Source organism: Talpa europaea (genome assembly GCF_964194135.1).
Source record: "Talpa europaea genome assembly, chromosome: 8".
Taxonomy (NCBI): domain Eukaryota; kingdom Metazoa; phylum Chordata; class Mammalia; order Eulipotyphla; family Talpidae; genus Talpa; species Talpa europaea.
The window spans coordinates 104,524,662-104,541,232 of NC_140075.1; positions in this window are offsets into that span (position 1 = coordinate 104,524,662).

Genomic DNA, 16,571 nt, shown 5'->3' on the forward strand with positions numbered 1-16,571 from the left:
TTTGCTCCTGTGTGGCCAACTTCCCTCTGGACATAACCTGTGCCTCTGTTTTTTGTTTGTAAGGACACTGGTCATTAGTTTAAGACCCCCCCTTAACCAAATATAATATCATCTTATTTATGTATACACAGTTTTATTTGGGGTCTCAACATTTCTTTATTTCTATCTTTAAAATCTCACATTTTCTTTACTCATTCATCTTCAGAGGGATGCTTATGCTGTTTCCATATCTTGGCTAAACATGGGAGCACAGATATCTCTTAAAGATTTTGTTTTGTTTCCTCTGTGTGTGTGTATGTGTGTGTGTGCACACATGTCTCCAGAACTGGAATCTCTGTAACATATGCTATTTCTTTAATTCATAGGTTTTAAAAAGGACACTGGTCATGATTTGAGACCTCCCTTTCTCTTGGGAGACAACCAGTATAAAGTTACCTAACATTATCGGACAAGAAGGTAGAGATATGAGTGAAAGTACAGCAAAAGTTGGGAATTAACACTGATGTGGTAAACAACATGCAGTATGAAAAATACTTGAGATATATTTTTGTCATATTAAATGAGACACATTTAAAATCTCTTTAAAAAAACACAAAGAACTAAAAAGGGTGAGTTCCCAATCACTTTTTTATACAAATACCTCATGACCAACATGTTTGTTATCATCAACAAACTTCTTTGAAAACTTGAGATTATGAGGATCGTGTGTGCTGATACCAGAGGAGGGAGGAAACTGATGTGATTTCAACGTTTTTTCTCTCTGTCTTATAAATTGGGTCGTGTGTGTGGATATATGTGTGTCCACCTAATCATTAATTAATCATAAATTAATCATTAATTAATCATAAGTTAATTAATTTTAATTATTTGGAAGGAAAAGGGCTGTTGGAAGCTTCTCTGTATATTCAGTCAGCCTAGAAGGTATCGTACAATCACAAATGAGAAAAGAGAATGAAGGGAAAACTTTCAACTGGAAAAAAAAAATCATTGGGCACCTTCCATGAGCCACCTCCTATACTGCTTTCTAGATACACAAGGATTAAGAAGACATAGTTCTTAAGAAACAAAATCAAGACTGATTTAGCTGCACTGAAATGTAAGAAGAAACAAAATATTTAAGACTAGGACATGGTATTAAGTACCCTGGGTAAGACATAACAGGGGTATGGAAGGTGAAAGAGGTTGAAAAATAGATAGGGCTGTTCTTGTCTCTCTCTCTCTCTCTCTCTCTCTCTCTCTCTCTCTCTCTCTCTCTCTCTCTCTCTCTTTTGGCCTCTATATAGCCAACTTGCTAACAAGGTAAAAAAACACATTAAAATATTCATTTTTTCCTGTTCCATCTCTATATATGTCATGTGTTACAGATTGAGAGATATGTCTCCCCCAAATCCATATGTTGAAAGTCTAATCTGCAATTTGTTGATATTTTGACATGGGACTTTATGGAGGTGATTAGGTCATGAGGGCAGAACCCTCATTAATACCCTCATAAAAGAGGTCCATGAATGTTCCCTGGGCTCCTCACCCATGGAGGTTACAGTGAAAAGATGGGCTTCTGGAATTCGGGTTTTCACCAGACACTGAATCTGGTAACACAATGACCTGAAACTCCCATCCCTCCACTAATATTAGGAATAAATCTTTGTTGTATATAAGTCATTCAGTTTACATATGTTTGTTACAGAAGTCTGAATAGACTGAGTTACAAAAAAGGCTAGAGGAGAGGAATTTGTGAAGCATAAGCCCACTGAGGCTGCACAGTGATACACACTTTTTTGTCATTTTATTGGGAATGGTACCTTGTAAATTGTGTTTGTGTTTTTCTGATCTTTAGCTGTATTTTCAACCTGGCCCTCTCATTCTTTTTGACTTTGCTTTAAGGTTTGATTAAGAAATTTTAAACTGGGGCCTCCCTGGTGGCACAGCGGTTGAGCGCTGGGTTGCGAAGCTGCCGGCAGCCTCTGTAGCGCCGGTTCGATCGCCCGCCGCCAGGTGAGGTCCCACATGGCTCACAGACCTCTCCTGCCACCCGCTGCTCCCCTCAGCAGTGTACTTCGTCAGTCTGCCTGCTCTGCTCCCCACTCTGGCTCTGGTGAATTCTCTCACCCTCCCGCGATTCTGACTGTACCCAGTGCTTGTATAAATAAATAAATAAATCTTTAAAAAAAAAAGAAATTTTGAACTGAATAATGAGATATTTGGCCATGCAGAAATGGCCAGTGAGGAGGCGGATGCTAGATCTCTGTGGCTTACACGTGCTATATTAGTGATGGATGTTTCCACATTAGGTGGACTGAAGTTTGTGATTTGGTCTTAAAATTAGGGCACACGTTGGCAGTGTGCATTCTTTTTTTTTTATTTTAAAGATTTATTTATTTATACATACAAGAACTGGGGTATAGGCCAGAGGTGTGGAGGGTGAGAGGATTCACCAGAGACAGAGTGAGGAGCAGAACATGCAGATTGACAGAAATACACTGCTGATGGCAGCAGCAGGCCAGTCAAGAGAGGTCTGCTGCACCATGTGGGCAGCTCCCTGGTCGGCTTGGGATCGAACTCGTGCATTGGCCAGGGATAGCTTCATAGTGCTGAGACTTAACCCCTTGCACCTCCAGGGAGGCCCAACAGTGTGCATTTTTGTAACAAGTAACCAGCTCTGGGAGTTTTCTTTCCACAGTGCTATTTGATGTGTAAAAACACTACATAACATAACAACTGTGCAAATGTAGATTTTTCCCATTCTGCTTCTAATTTTCAGATTAAGTCCCAAGTAAAACAGCACAGGCCAGCCTGTGGGCTCACTCTTTAGGGACTGAGGCTGAACAAGGTACTTCCCGCATGCGAATCATTAGTTTTCATACTTGATGCTGGGCTATTTCAACAGCTTTTGATTTTTTGTTTTCTGCTTTTTAAACTTTTTAAAAATAATAATGGCAACTTCCTTTTGATTGTGCTTGTCATCACATTTGAAGTTGAACTGGAAAATTCTATTCCATAGCAAAAATATAAGGTGAAAAAAAGAGGGTTAGCTCAGTGTTTCTTAAATTACCTGAGGCAAATCACTGATTTTTTGCTTTTTTTTGCTTTAAGTTCCTATACACTGAAGATTGTAGCTTTTGTAAATCCTAATAAAAATTATTTTAAAGGGAAGTAAAAGACACGTAATATACGTTCCTAATTTTTATTATTAGATTCAGCAGGTATATTTTTTCCTCTGTCGAGCTGCTACAGAGCTTTCTAAATGCTTAACCTTTGCAGAAAGGTGTCAGTCAGTGGAGCACACTTGGAGTATCATAGTGTAGAGGATCTGAAAGCGATTAGCAAACCCTAAAGCAAATGATGCAGGTTTTTTTTTTAAAGGTATACATACACTACATGGTTTATCTGAAAGTAAAGAGATTGCCCTGCACTAAAGCAGTAACTGTTGGTAGAATTCAGAACTGAAATGGGATTTGTATTTGTGTGTGTGGGGATGTGTGTGTATGTATGTTACAAGTGTACAGAACTATAATGGACTATGATTGGTAAAAATTTAAAATTATAAAATTTCAAAAATGCATTAAAAGGAACATATATTCTGAAATGTTGAAAATTATATCTAATTGTTTCCAATTTTGTCTTTGTAAAATTTGAAAATATAAAGTGGACTCTTGAGGAGCTTCATTGGATGAGCTTCATCTTTAGAGCTATATTTTTCTTTCTTTTTTTAAAGATTTATTTAATTTATTTATGCATACACAAACTGGGGTATAAGCCAGAGGTGCAAGGGACAAAAGGATTCATCAGAGACAGAGTAGGGAGAAGAAGAGGAGTATTTACTGAGGGGAGCAGCGGGTGAGACAGGAGAGGTCTGCTGCGCCATCTGGGTCATCTCCCTGGCCAGGGATCTAACTCATGCTGCAGTGGCTGGGATAGTTTGATAGAGTTGAGACTTTAACCCCTGCACCACCAGGGAGGATGAGAGATATTTTTCTCAGTTGCAAGACTTTTCCCCTATAAACCCTTTCCTCTGCCCCTTTCAAGTTTCTATTTATTTTTATAGAATGATGAACGAGAGACAAACATTTCATTCTCTATATTCTGTGCTTTCAAAGCAATGTTGATTTTCAAAGAACTATTGATTTTCTTTCTAAACAATCACTACCCATAATAAAAACCCTGTTCCTAATTGTCCCTCGCAATCAAAGGTAATCTTGGACTCGTTATAAACAATGGAATTTGAAAGTATTGACGGCCATTTCTGGAAACCATACTTTAAAAATTCTGGGTAATCATACTTTGCCCTTTTCTTTTTTCTCACTAATTTCTGGCTAAAAAGGTGCTCCATTCATCTTTGCTTATGATGTAATATGTGGAGTAGGAATAACTCATGGTCAAACTAAATATTAGATGGAACAAGGGTCTCCAACACTCTGAATACCATCCCATTGCCTTTCTATTTCAGACAGATTTCCTCTGGAATTCATGATCTTGAAAGAGAGTAAACTCCCGGAGCTCTCTGGTGGCTCAAGGGGTTAAGTCACAGCACTGCCTAGCTAACTGTAGCCACTGCATGGGAGGTGACCCACATGGCAGAGCAAACCTCTCCTGTCTTGCTCGCTGCTCCCCTCAGCAGTGTATTTCAGTCAATCTGCCTGTTCTGTTCCCCATTCTGTGTGTGCTGAATCCTCTTATCCCCTGCATTCTGGCCTGTACCCCAGCTCTTGTATGCATAAATAAATAAAACTTTTTTTTTTAATAAAAGAAAGAGAGGACCTTGCCAGTGGCACAGTGGTTGAGCGCAGTGCTGTGAAGCTGTCTGCAGTCTCTGCAGCATGGGTTCAATCCCTACTGGCCAGCGAGAATCCCACATGGCCTGCTGCTCCCCTCAGCAGTGAATTTCAGTCATCTGCCTGTTCTGCTCCCGCTCTGTCTCTGGTGAATCCTCTCACCCTCCTGTGCCTCTGGCTTGTACCCCAGCTCTTGCATAAAAATAAATAAATCTTTAAAAAAGATTTATCTATCTTTTTAAATCAACTATCTTTTTAAAACTCAAAACTAACCTTATCCTAATGGGGGGTGATGAAAGTAGTGAAAGCCAATTACAAATAACTTTCTGTGATTTCCTACATGGGAGCCACTTGCCTTGTATGGCTATGGCCTTACATGCCCAATATGACTTATGTAAATTAAATAATGTTTCAAACACAGGTCCTCAGTCCCCTGATCCACATTCATGGGCTCAGTAGTCACAGGTGGCTACTTGATTGGACTATGAAGAAATTGTAGAGCTTTTCATCATCACAGAAATTTCTATTGAGCAGCACTTTTCTAGAGAGCAACCTGAGGTTACTCCTAATTATAACCAAATGGTCATTTCCTAAAAAAAAAATTTCAATTGTCAAAAAATACTTACATATTTTGTCACCCCAGAAGATCAAATAAATATGTGAGAAAAATAGAATATCTGTAGTTAGTAGAAGTTAACTAAATGGTTGAAAACAAGCACAAGGAACTCAACATGATTCACAGAATGCCTTGGTATGACATTCAGGAGTTAACTCAAGGCCTAGGATAAATAATTCTGAGTTTTGTCCAACTCCCTACAAAATTCACACTGGTTATTTCAGGTGAAAGTGGACATCAAGGATGACTGCAGGGAAAAAGAGGAGATGAGGAAGGGAAAAACAAAAGTTAAAGCATGTATCTTGCTCTTGGTTGGTTGCAATGCAACTGCATTGCAATTGTTTGGAGGATAGTGGGAGACATAGGAACTGATTTTATTTATAGTAATTGCATTTCTTTTCTTTGTGTTTCTTTTCCTGCTATTTGAAACCACATGTCATATTTTCTACAAAGTGTTTGGAATCCCTGAGTATTACTGTGCATGCTAAGACCTCCAGGAATTTCACTATGACATGATTTCCTCATATAAGAGTGTAAGAAAGATATTTTCACAAAGAGGAAATGTAGCGTAACAACAGAAAAAAATTAGAAATCATTTCTTTGCTAAAAGCCATTAGCTTACTATTTTGCTTTTGGTTTTCCCCATAAAAGATGTCTAGGTCGCAGCTTCATTCTTTATATTGAGTAGTGCAGACTTTCTATTTTTAAATATACAATGGAACTTCCCATGAGATCTAAGTTGAATAATTTTTTCAAAAGTATTATTGTATCTTTTATTATATATGTGAAAATTGAAGACACGCCTTCTTAGTGCATTAGTATTTTTCTTTCTCGTTCTCCTTATTGCAAGACCACTCAGACAGAACCTCATTCATATGGAAATGTATTGGAAACTCATTAAATGTTAGTAGTCCAGAGTGAATGCAGTGTATAAAAATATTCTTACCAAGACATGCATGTGTGATTAAAGGGTTCAAAATATTTATTATGCTTCAAGTACTTCTGACAAAGTGTAATGCTTTAATTAGCTGTGTGTGCTATCTGTTGCTGTATCTAACACAAGACCACAACAAAGTTGAATTTCAGCTGAGAAATGCTCAATGATGTGATGTGCTATGATGAACAACACATAGGTTTGGGAAGTCCTATGCTCAATTCTTATCTCCTAGTGGTTGCAGAATGTGGTTAAGTCTTTTTGACACCCCAGAAAATGAGCTTGGGTAATTTATATCCTAGTGGTACTGGAAAAATGAAATGATGAAGCTTATACATTATATTTATGCCTTAGTCTACTTAGGTTGCTTTGATAAAATGCCATAGAGTGGGTGGCTTAAACAACAGAACTTCATTTTTCATAGCTTTGGAGGCTGAACATCTGAGATCAAGGTTTCAGCCTGGCTAAGGTCTAATGAGGGTGCTCTTACTAGCTGTAACTGCCACGCACACACCCATATCAACATAGTGTGTCCACATGTTTTTTCCTTGATGTGTGTGTAAAGAGAGAGGTCAGGAGGAAGCTCTTAGTAAACATCTGTTCTTATCCAGACACTGATCTCAATGGGCCAAACCCCCTCTTCCTTATCTGATCCCCAATCACCTCCCAGGGGTCCAATCTGCAAACAACACCATGAAGAGCATGAAGGTTTCAATAACTGAATTTGGGGAGAGCACAAAACTTTCATTCATAAATCCTGATACACAAGAGTTACCTCTAAATGCTGAAACACTAAAAGAAAGTAAATCATCCTGCAAAGATGGCAAAGACCTAAAAGGGGAGTGATGTCACAGGTGAGTTTGAGGATTTTTCTTTAGGTGTGAAATCTAATGCAGAATTTCCTGGAGGTTATTTTGAGGAATAAGAGCCTCAGAGGATGTTCAAAAAGAAAAAAAAAAAAAAAGAGGGGCCTCCATGCTTAAAAATATCTTAGAAAATTTTCTTGAAATAAGAAAATCTTAAACTACCACTTAAACCCAAATATCTTGGATCTTTCCATGGCCGTGTACATCTAATAAAATATGATTTTTATGGAGTATAGTTTGGGAAACACTTTTATTTATCTGATTTACATGAGGATTTATCTGATTTACATGAGGATTGTTATTTATTACAAGAATTTGCACTTAGGAATTAAAGAGTGGAACACTTCAAGGGGTGGGTAGAAGGGAGTAGGATCAAACAAGACGGGTGGGAATTGTATGGGGACTATAACCAAGATGAAAATGCATACATTGTGCAAAAATGAAAAATGATGTAAAAATACATAAAATAAAATTTAAAAAATTAAAAAAAGAAGTTAAAGAGTGGAAATTTGTTATTCAACATACATTTCTACCCATGAATGATCTGAAGGCAAGTCTGCAAATAAAGGTTTGGTGAGATTGTCTCACAAATATGCATATACATGAATATATTCATTCATACACTCATGAATATATTCAAACATATACACATATAAACATAAAATATGTATATAGACATAAACACATATGTATATACACATATGCACTCAATTTATTATACATAGCCCTCTTATTTAAAAATAATTCTAGATAGCTCAAACTTGTTTAACATGGCTTGTTTATCTTCTGTACACATGCTCATTGGAAGCCATAGTTCGCGTATTCAAAGACTGTGCTGTCCTTTATAATCTTCCACTTAATCTGCAAATTAATTCTAGAAAGCAGGTTCATCTCTAAGTTCTATCTCAGAGATTATGAAATGGGTGCTTCAGGATCATTAGATAGTTTTCCCAAAATTTATCTTGGAAATGACCAGTGCAGGCACACCATAAGCCGAACACAAATGAGTCAGATCTTTGTACAATCTCCTTTCCTTGAGGTTAGGCAGAATGGGATTTGCTGATTTAATTCAAATCTTTCTTGAATCAATTTTGAGTTAATTAAAAAAGGAAATTATCTTGGGTGGGTTCAACGTAATTAAGAGAAAGTCCTCAAGAGAAAGACTGGAGTCAAGATTTGAGAACCTTCCAATAGCGAACGCTCATGAATTCCACACCAAAAAAGAATTGAATTCTTCCAGCAACATGAATGAGCTTAGAATGGGACCCTGAGCTTCAGATGACAGTACAGCCCATTCTAATCATTAAGAGCAGCCCATGAGATTGTGAGCAGAGGACTCAACTCTACAGAGAATCAATTCCCAACTCCTAAGATTGTGTGCTTTCCATCATTACTTTTGTGATAATTCATTACATAGCAATAGAGGGACTAACACAATGTTGAAGACGGTTTTGAACTCAGGTATTCTGGGTTCCAAGTTTTCATTCCTAACTCCTATGATATGCAGACTTTTATATGATGAAGCCTGTGTCTGCTAGTCAAATAGATAGGAAACTTCTCACTTTGTGGTCTAGATGGTTACAGGATCAAACAATTTTTCAAAAATACTTATGGAAAATTGTGGGTAGCAACAACATTTTTTTTTTTGGTACTGGTTCTGTCCTTTTTTGTATGCCCTTGAGAAGCCCTACATTAGCCTCTGCATCAGTTTCCTTTGTGACATTGACTTATTTTATTCAATTTCTAAACCTATTAATTGCACCACATAATGATATTTGCAAAAAAGATTTCTCTCAAATGATAAGCATTTATGCAATATTAGCTTCCCCATACAGAATCCATTCAAACTCATTTAATGTGTGCCTATTCAGTGCTTAGTACTATTTATCTTTACAGATTCCATAAGTTTTGATTCCTCTTCTCTTCTATAACCTATTGGAGCTCAAACTAGTGAATTGCATGACTTGAATTTATGACCATAAGACAAAAGCACAACATCCTGACTTATTGGACCGTTAGATAAAATCTGTCTTCTGGATCATTGGATCCATATTTATGGGCTACACTTCTTCATTATGGTAAAGAACAAAGAAATATTGTCAGATGATTGCAATCACGTGTCATTGTATTCCAGCAGATGATACCATGTCTGTCCCAGTGCTCAGAAAAACAAGTCTCTGTGTTGAGTCCTGACTCTATTTAGGGAACCGAGTTTTTAAAAGAACATACTTTAATTTTATCTCTTCAACCCCATCCCATGGACCATGGCATCTACCAAGAATTTAGAAACTTTAATACTGTCTTTTCAGACTTCTTCTCTAAACACACATTGCAAAGAACTGCTAACTTCATTTTCTTTCTGTTTAGTTTCATTTCTTTTTTCTGGGAATTTCTGTTTAAAAGAGCTTTTAACAGTCCTCAGTTGCATATGGTGTATATGCTTACTGAATAGGCAAACCAGATTGAGTAAAAAAAGAATAAAAATAAACCACATGGAACTAAACTCCAAACTTTTTGGGAGGTCCTCAATAGTGCTGCTTTTTTTGGACATGTCAATTATTTCTGTTTGGAGACCAGGAATGGAATCCTCTCAAATACCCATGTGTGGTAAGAAAGATGGCATTGTTCTCCAGATCAAAGAATCAAAGTAGACCTGTGAGTTTTCGAAAGTTCTTTATCTTTTGAGATTTGCAGGCTTTTTTCCTGAACAAAAACCTTCATAAAAACAAGAGAATTACAGGATGTGCTTTGCTAACAAATGAACTTGACAATTTCTTTTTGACATTGTATTATTAAAAAGACAGACACTAAACATAGCAGGCCACATAGCAAACAGTAAAGCCCCAAACCCAAATATTTAAACCTTAGCTACTCAAGAAGCCATAAAAATAAAATGGAATTTTCTGGTGAAATCCCTTTGACATTCTTTTCCTGCTAAATGTTTTCAAAACACACTGAATGGTCTATATCCTTGGGGATCACTTTTCTCTAGTCACTTTATATGTTTACACATGTTCAACTACTCATTGTATTGTCTATTATAAGAGAAAATTCATACCATGTATATGATTTGGATCCAGATGATTTGTCAGACTGGTCTAAGATGTGGGTGTAGGATCCATTAACATCTGGATGGTATTTCAATGTAAGGAGAAGGCTGCACAAGAAAAAAGAAGAGAAGCTATGGTGAGTGGATTCACTGCTCTAAATGTGCCTACACAACTTGGGAGATCGGACGCCTCTGCTCTGTGCTGCTTAAATAAAAAAAAATACTCAGGAAATCAATGGAAGATACTGGGTTATGTGCAAAGCAGATAGGATTCATAGAACAACTGAAGTTTGTTTTGTGGAGTTTATCATTCTGGTGTTGTGATAAGACAAGAATCGAAATAACACATAAGTTACCTCTATGAAAGAAGTCATCGCATTTATCATTACTCTCCAATCAATCATGAGCATGACAGAGGCTTCAAAGAGGAGATGGTACATTCATTACCTATCAGTGAATTAATGAATTTTAAAGGTTGAAGGGAACTGAGAACTGTGTGTCTATAAGGTAAATGGAGGATACCCAGGAAGACAACTTTCCCTTGGATTCTCATGATTTTTTTTAAGATTTATTTATTGATGCATATAAGAGATTGGGTATAGGACAGAGGTGTGTGTAGGGGGGTGAGAGGATTCACCATAGACAGAGCCGAGTGTGGAACTGGCAGATCTACTGAAATACACTGCTGAGGGGAGCAACCGGGTGAGACAGGAGAGATCTGCTGTGCCATGTGGGTGGCTCCCTGGCCTGCAGTGGCTTCTGATAGCTTCATAGTGCTGTGACTTAGCCCTTGAACCACCAGGGAGGCCCTGGATTCTTATTTAATTGGGATAGGCTTCAGACTCAGATACCTTGAGAGATAGTACAGATGAGAGCAGCAAGCTGGGGATGTACTCACTTGAACATTTTTCTTTTGATTATCAAACAAAAGGAAACACTCTTCATTTCCACAAAGAAAACAACTTTCTGTCCTACCATTACTCTATTATATGGTCATAGAATCCTAATATTTTTCCTATAAAAGAAAGTAACAGTGTAGGTCATGGATAGATCTCTTTTGACTTTCCAATAAACTAATCTCTGAGTTTTAGTATAAAAACTCAATATCTCTATTAATGACTCAATCTATTTTGAAGCACTGTGCATGCCAAACTTACACATCTATAATAAGCAAAAATGCCTGATCCAACACCAGATCCAGTTTCTGATACTGGTCAAAAGGGTGCCATACTAAGTTAAGAAGTGTTTAAAAATTAATGAAATTAGTCTTCAGGTTTCAGTATGGCTCAGGCCCAGTTTCAGATCAAGTCTCCTACACAGAACCCAGCTTTGATTCATTCTGTAAATGCTAACTCCATTCTATTTGCATAGCATGTTCTCAAATATTTTCAATTGGAACTGGGCTTGCATTTAAGAGTGGAAGAAGAATGTGTTCCCGCAAGCTGATGTTCCTTCTGTGAAGAGCTGCCTTTCCAGAGGGCAGACAAACTCCTGTCTTTGTCCTGCTACATTTTCCTTTGTGCTGAGTCAGTTCCAGAAGCATAGATCACTTTTATTGTAGCATGCAATATATTTGATAATAAACTTTTAAGCTCTATTTATTGGACTACACAGACCAAGTCATTACTTTCTTGGCTAACACCTATACCTTATCTAATGGAAAAGATAAAGTGTGATTTCAGTAAGAAACTTTAAAGAACATTTGATACTTGGAAGAAAAGACTAATCAAATCACCTAGTATTTATTTTCTCCTGTGTACTGGCATTAGAATATTGATTGATTCTGCCTTGTATCTGTCTCATACATAAGCATATCATCTCTGTGTGTATGGTGAGCTCTAAATAAATGTTTCCTTGGCATTGGAAAAACAAATTTTACTGCTGGAGAAGAAAATATCTGATAATTGCAGTAGACTTCAGAAGGATAGCAAAAGGAGAAAAAAAAATTGATGTGGCAATGTTTGAAGCTGACTGATGATTACTATATAATTTATGAGCAGTTTGCCTCATTTAAATACAGACCTGACAAATGAGGAGGATATGTTAATGCTAGATGGGAGGTAAAATGCATATAATGTTTTGCAATTTTGCAATGTATTTTCACCTTTACTATAATTTGTTGTATGTATTTAGCACTATGAGCCTTGGTAGAAAAGCAGTGTGTGTGTGTGTGTGTGTGTGTGTGTGTGTGTGTACATCTGTGTGTGTGTATAGAAAGGGGTTTAGGAACTTTTTTCCCTATTTGACTGATGTGGTTATTCAACTGATTTTGGATGATCTACTCAGAGATCCACTTAATATTAGTTGGTAGCAGAACTGAGCTTCCTGACTTCCTAATCACAATGATTCTTATCACAATAATGAATACATTTGCCTGTCCTTTAATTGTTATATGCACACACATACCCATTGTGTATCTGTTGATGGTTTGAGCAGAATTATCTATATTATCTGACTGTCTTAAAATAATCTTTGAAACAGATGCCCATATCAAACTGATTGATTCAAGCTGGACACAGAGAACTAAATTAAGCCTAAGGTTTTTGCTTTGAGATTTTGGGGAGAAGAAAATTCTTCTCAATTCAGGCTTGAAATGATAGTGATCCCTCGAAGACTGAGAAGAGACTGACATTAAGACCAACAGGACAAGCACATATTTAAGAACTGGGTCATCTTAAATGAATACACACACATTCACCCATACACAATGGTTTAAAAAGCAATAATTTTGGTAAATTCAGTCAAATTTGGTTGTGGTATCTTGTTAATGCCTGAAAGGGAAGTAGACTATACACAAAGCTACAGATACAGAAATGGAATTATGTATTCTTTCCTTGTTTAGAATGAAAACTGACTTGCTAAGAGATATTCACAAGCATCAAGGGGCAACATTTGTCAGATGTTCCCAAACACTTTTGAAGCCCTGACGCACAGAGACATGCATATGGAGGCTGTGTGGTAGGCTTCTATTCTCAAGAACTGGGTTTGTATCCATGGATCCACTTGTGTGGGACATGGAGTTGGATAGGGAGACAACTTATTTGTGGCATCTCATACCTCAACACTTATCTGGCTTCAGGGAGATGGCGCATTGCAAGTAATGACAATAACATTTGTGTGTCTTCTGTTGCTTGACCTAAGTCCCACTGATGATGCAATGGATGAAGAAATGTTGACACAACACACACTTGTTATAAAAGAGAAATTCATGCTATTTGTGACAACACAGATGGACCTCAATGGCATTATGTTAATCGCAATAAATCAAACAGGGAAACACAAATACCATGTGATCTCTCCTCTATGTGGAATCTAAAAAAATAACTACAAAACAAAACACAAGATTGATATTTGCCATTGGTTGTAGTGGGTGTGGGAGAAGGGAGTGAGGAGGTTTAAATTATAAATAGAAAAAAATATAGAATTACAGACTTATAAGTTACATGAAATTAAAACTATATTGTATTTCATACATTAATACCGATTCTTCTATCCACTTCATTATTTATACAATTTGAGTCTATTTGAAGTTAAGATATAAAATAAATGTTCGCGTTCTATAAATAAATGATTTAGCATATTAAAACGGGGGGAGTGGGAACTCTGCTCTCAATAGGAGGAGCATAACTATACTCCTGAGGTGTGACCTGACCACTGATATCCATACAAAGTGTATAATATGGAAAGGAAGTGGGTATGAACAGTAAATTTATAATGCGGAAATTTGACAAACACCTCCTCAGCCAGAAAATAAAGGCCAATATCTATCAACAGTTGTTCCGTGTTGTGACGGAAAGAATGTGGCACCCTAGTCAAGACCTTCCTACCACTCATCCAGGATAACACTCTTATCATGAAAAAAATAGTCTGAAAAAAATTCCAGTAGGGTCATCCTCTAAAACACCTAACCAGTATGCCTCAAAACTGTCAAAAACATCAAAAACATGGAAAGTCTGAGAAAATGCCAAAACCAAGAACATGTAATGTGCCCTGGATGGGACCTTGGAACAGAAAGAGAAATATAGCTTAAATCTAAGTAAATCTAAGCAAATTGTTATTTATTTGAAAGTAGCATATCAACATTATTTCATTAATTATAACAACTGTATCATAATGATGTAAGATGTCAATAATAATGGAAAACTGGATGTGGGGTATGTTAGAAATCTCTGTACTAAATTTTAAAGTTTCTGTCAATCTAAAATTGTTTCAAGAATAAATTATATTAAAAATTATGAGCATGCATATGAACCAGCAATTCTATTCTTGGGAAAATAATCAACAGAAATAGGTACATATATTTATTTCATACATGTAAAACAATGTTTATAGAATTACTAGCCATACTAGTTTCAAATTGAAAATATCTTAAAACTCTTTCAGTTGTATAATAATATATATATTGGGATTATCCACAGTGACTGTATGTAATTATATGAATGGATAAACCACAACTGTAATTAATAATACAGATAAACTTCACAAAGTATAAAAAGGAAACCACTAATAGAAAATGGAAAGGGTATGATCCTTTTTATAGGAAATCATAACAATTACAATTAACCTAGAGTATCATAAGCCAAGAGCCAGGTACCCTTGGGAGAAAATGACCAGAGGGGGGTATGGAAATTTTGGACCTAAGAAAACAAGTAATATTCTCTTTCTTGGTCTGGGTGTTGTTTCCAAGAGTGTTCAGTTTATTAAAAATCATCAGATGGTACTCTCTTGATGTGTGTACTTTTTAACATATATGTTATACTTCAATGATTTTTTTTCTTCAAATTTTGCATTACAGTCACAGACTGTTACAGCATGGTTATATCATGTCAGAGAAACAGATGCTCTGGAATAAAAGCATTTAGGCAACTGATTCAGTTCTCTAACGCCAGATATAGAGTAGAAAAACACAGGCCAAGAGCAAAAGAGAAAGGCAGGCACATCTTAGGGATCACAAGTGGAAAGTTATCTTGTACTTTGAATTGAAATCCTGATTTTGAATTTAGTTTCTTTAAAATAAAGGATGGGGTAAGCCAGCAAGTGGAGTTAGAAAAAAGGTAGTGAATTTATTAAAAATTATTGTTCTTACTGGTACAGGGATGAATAAACTCAGGGAGAATGATTGAGTGCATTGCCTCATTCTTCTGAGGGAATAATGGGCTCACAGGGGCATCTCCTCTAATAAAAATAAGAAAATTGTCTTGTAACAATGACCAAATGGTGTTCACTATCAATCAGGGTATGCCCCTTTAACACACAGGTAATAAATGAACAAGTGTCATAATAACATCTAGTATGTATCAGTGCTTACTTGGAGAGCTGGTGTAGAACATGAATTCTCAAGCCTGACTGATTGACTCTAATTCTGGCTCACTCCTTATTAGCCATGTGATCTTGGGTATGTATCATAACATCTTATTTTCTTTGTGTGTCTTAAGAACTGGCATACTACCAATAATATCTTATATAGTGTGGCTATGAGGATTAAATGTATACTTTTTTTTATGTATTAGCTTTGATCACATACCAAGCCCAGAAAACTAGCTCATTAAATCATAGAACAAATAAAATAAATATTATCATTTTTATACCTCCATCTTATAACAGAGGAAACTGACACTTACTGTCCTAAATGACATAGCTAAGGTCACATAGATTGTGAGTAATGGAACAGAATTTCAACTTCGAACATGTTCCCCATCCTCTGGCCAGTACTCTCCCAGGCTCCTCAATCTCCTAAACATACATATAACTACTAAGATAGGATTGTTCACTGGGGACAGAATTCAGGCTGTTCTATTTTGAAAATATCTGCACCCATCATTAGGTTGCTCTTCTCAGACAAATTTCCCATTATTAAAAAAAAAAAAATTCTATAAACTAGCTCATCTAATCCCTGATTCAGGAGAATTAAATCTAATTTTTTTCATCTTTTCTTTGTGTTGATGAAAACCAACCCTCATTATGTACAGTATAAAAGACTTCTTGTTATGTAAAAAGCAATTATTAATTTTACAGAAGTAGCAACAAAATCTAAAATTTCACATATCCAGAGCTAATTGAGGGGCCTTAGGCCATGCAATCTCATTCTCCATAGATGATCTCTGAACTTCCAGGCACCTCATTTAAAAATTCTTCAAAATAATTAGTCACTTTATTATATTTACCCATGGCAAATCCAGAAAGGTCATTAATTACATATATAAAATACTTTGTGAACTTTGAGAGAATCCACTTTGACAATATCCAGTCTTTTCCTGAATCTCTTCACTAGTTCTAATATATTTGAAATGAAAAGTTGGCTGAAGCTTAATTTCCTCTTCTCTTGCAACTTTGGACC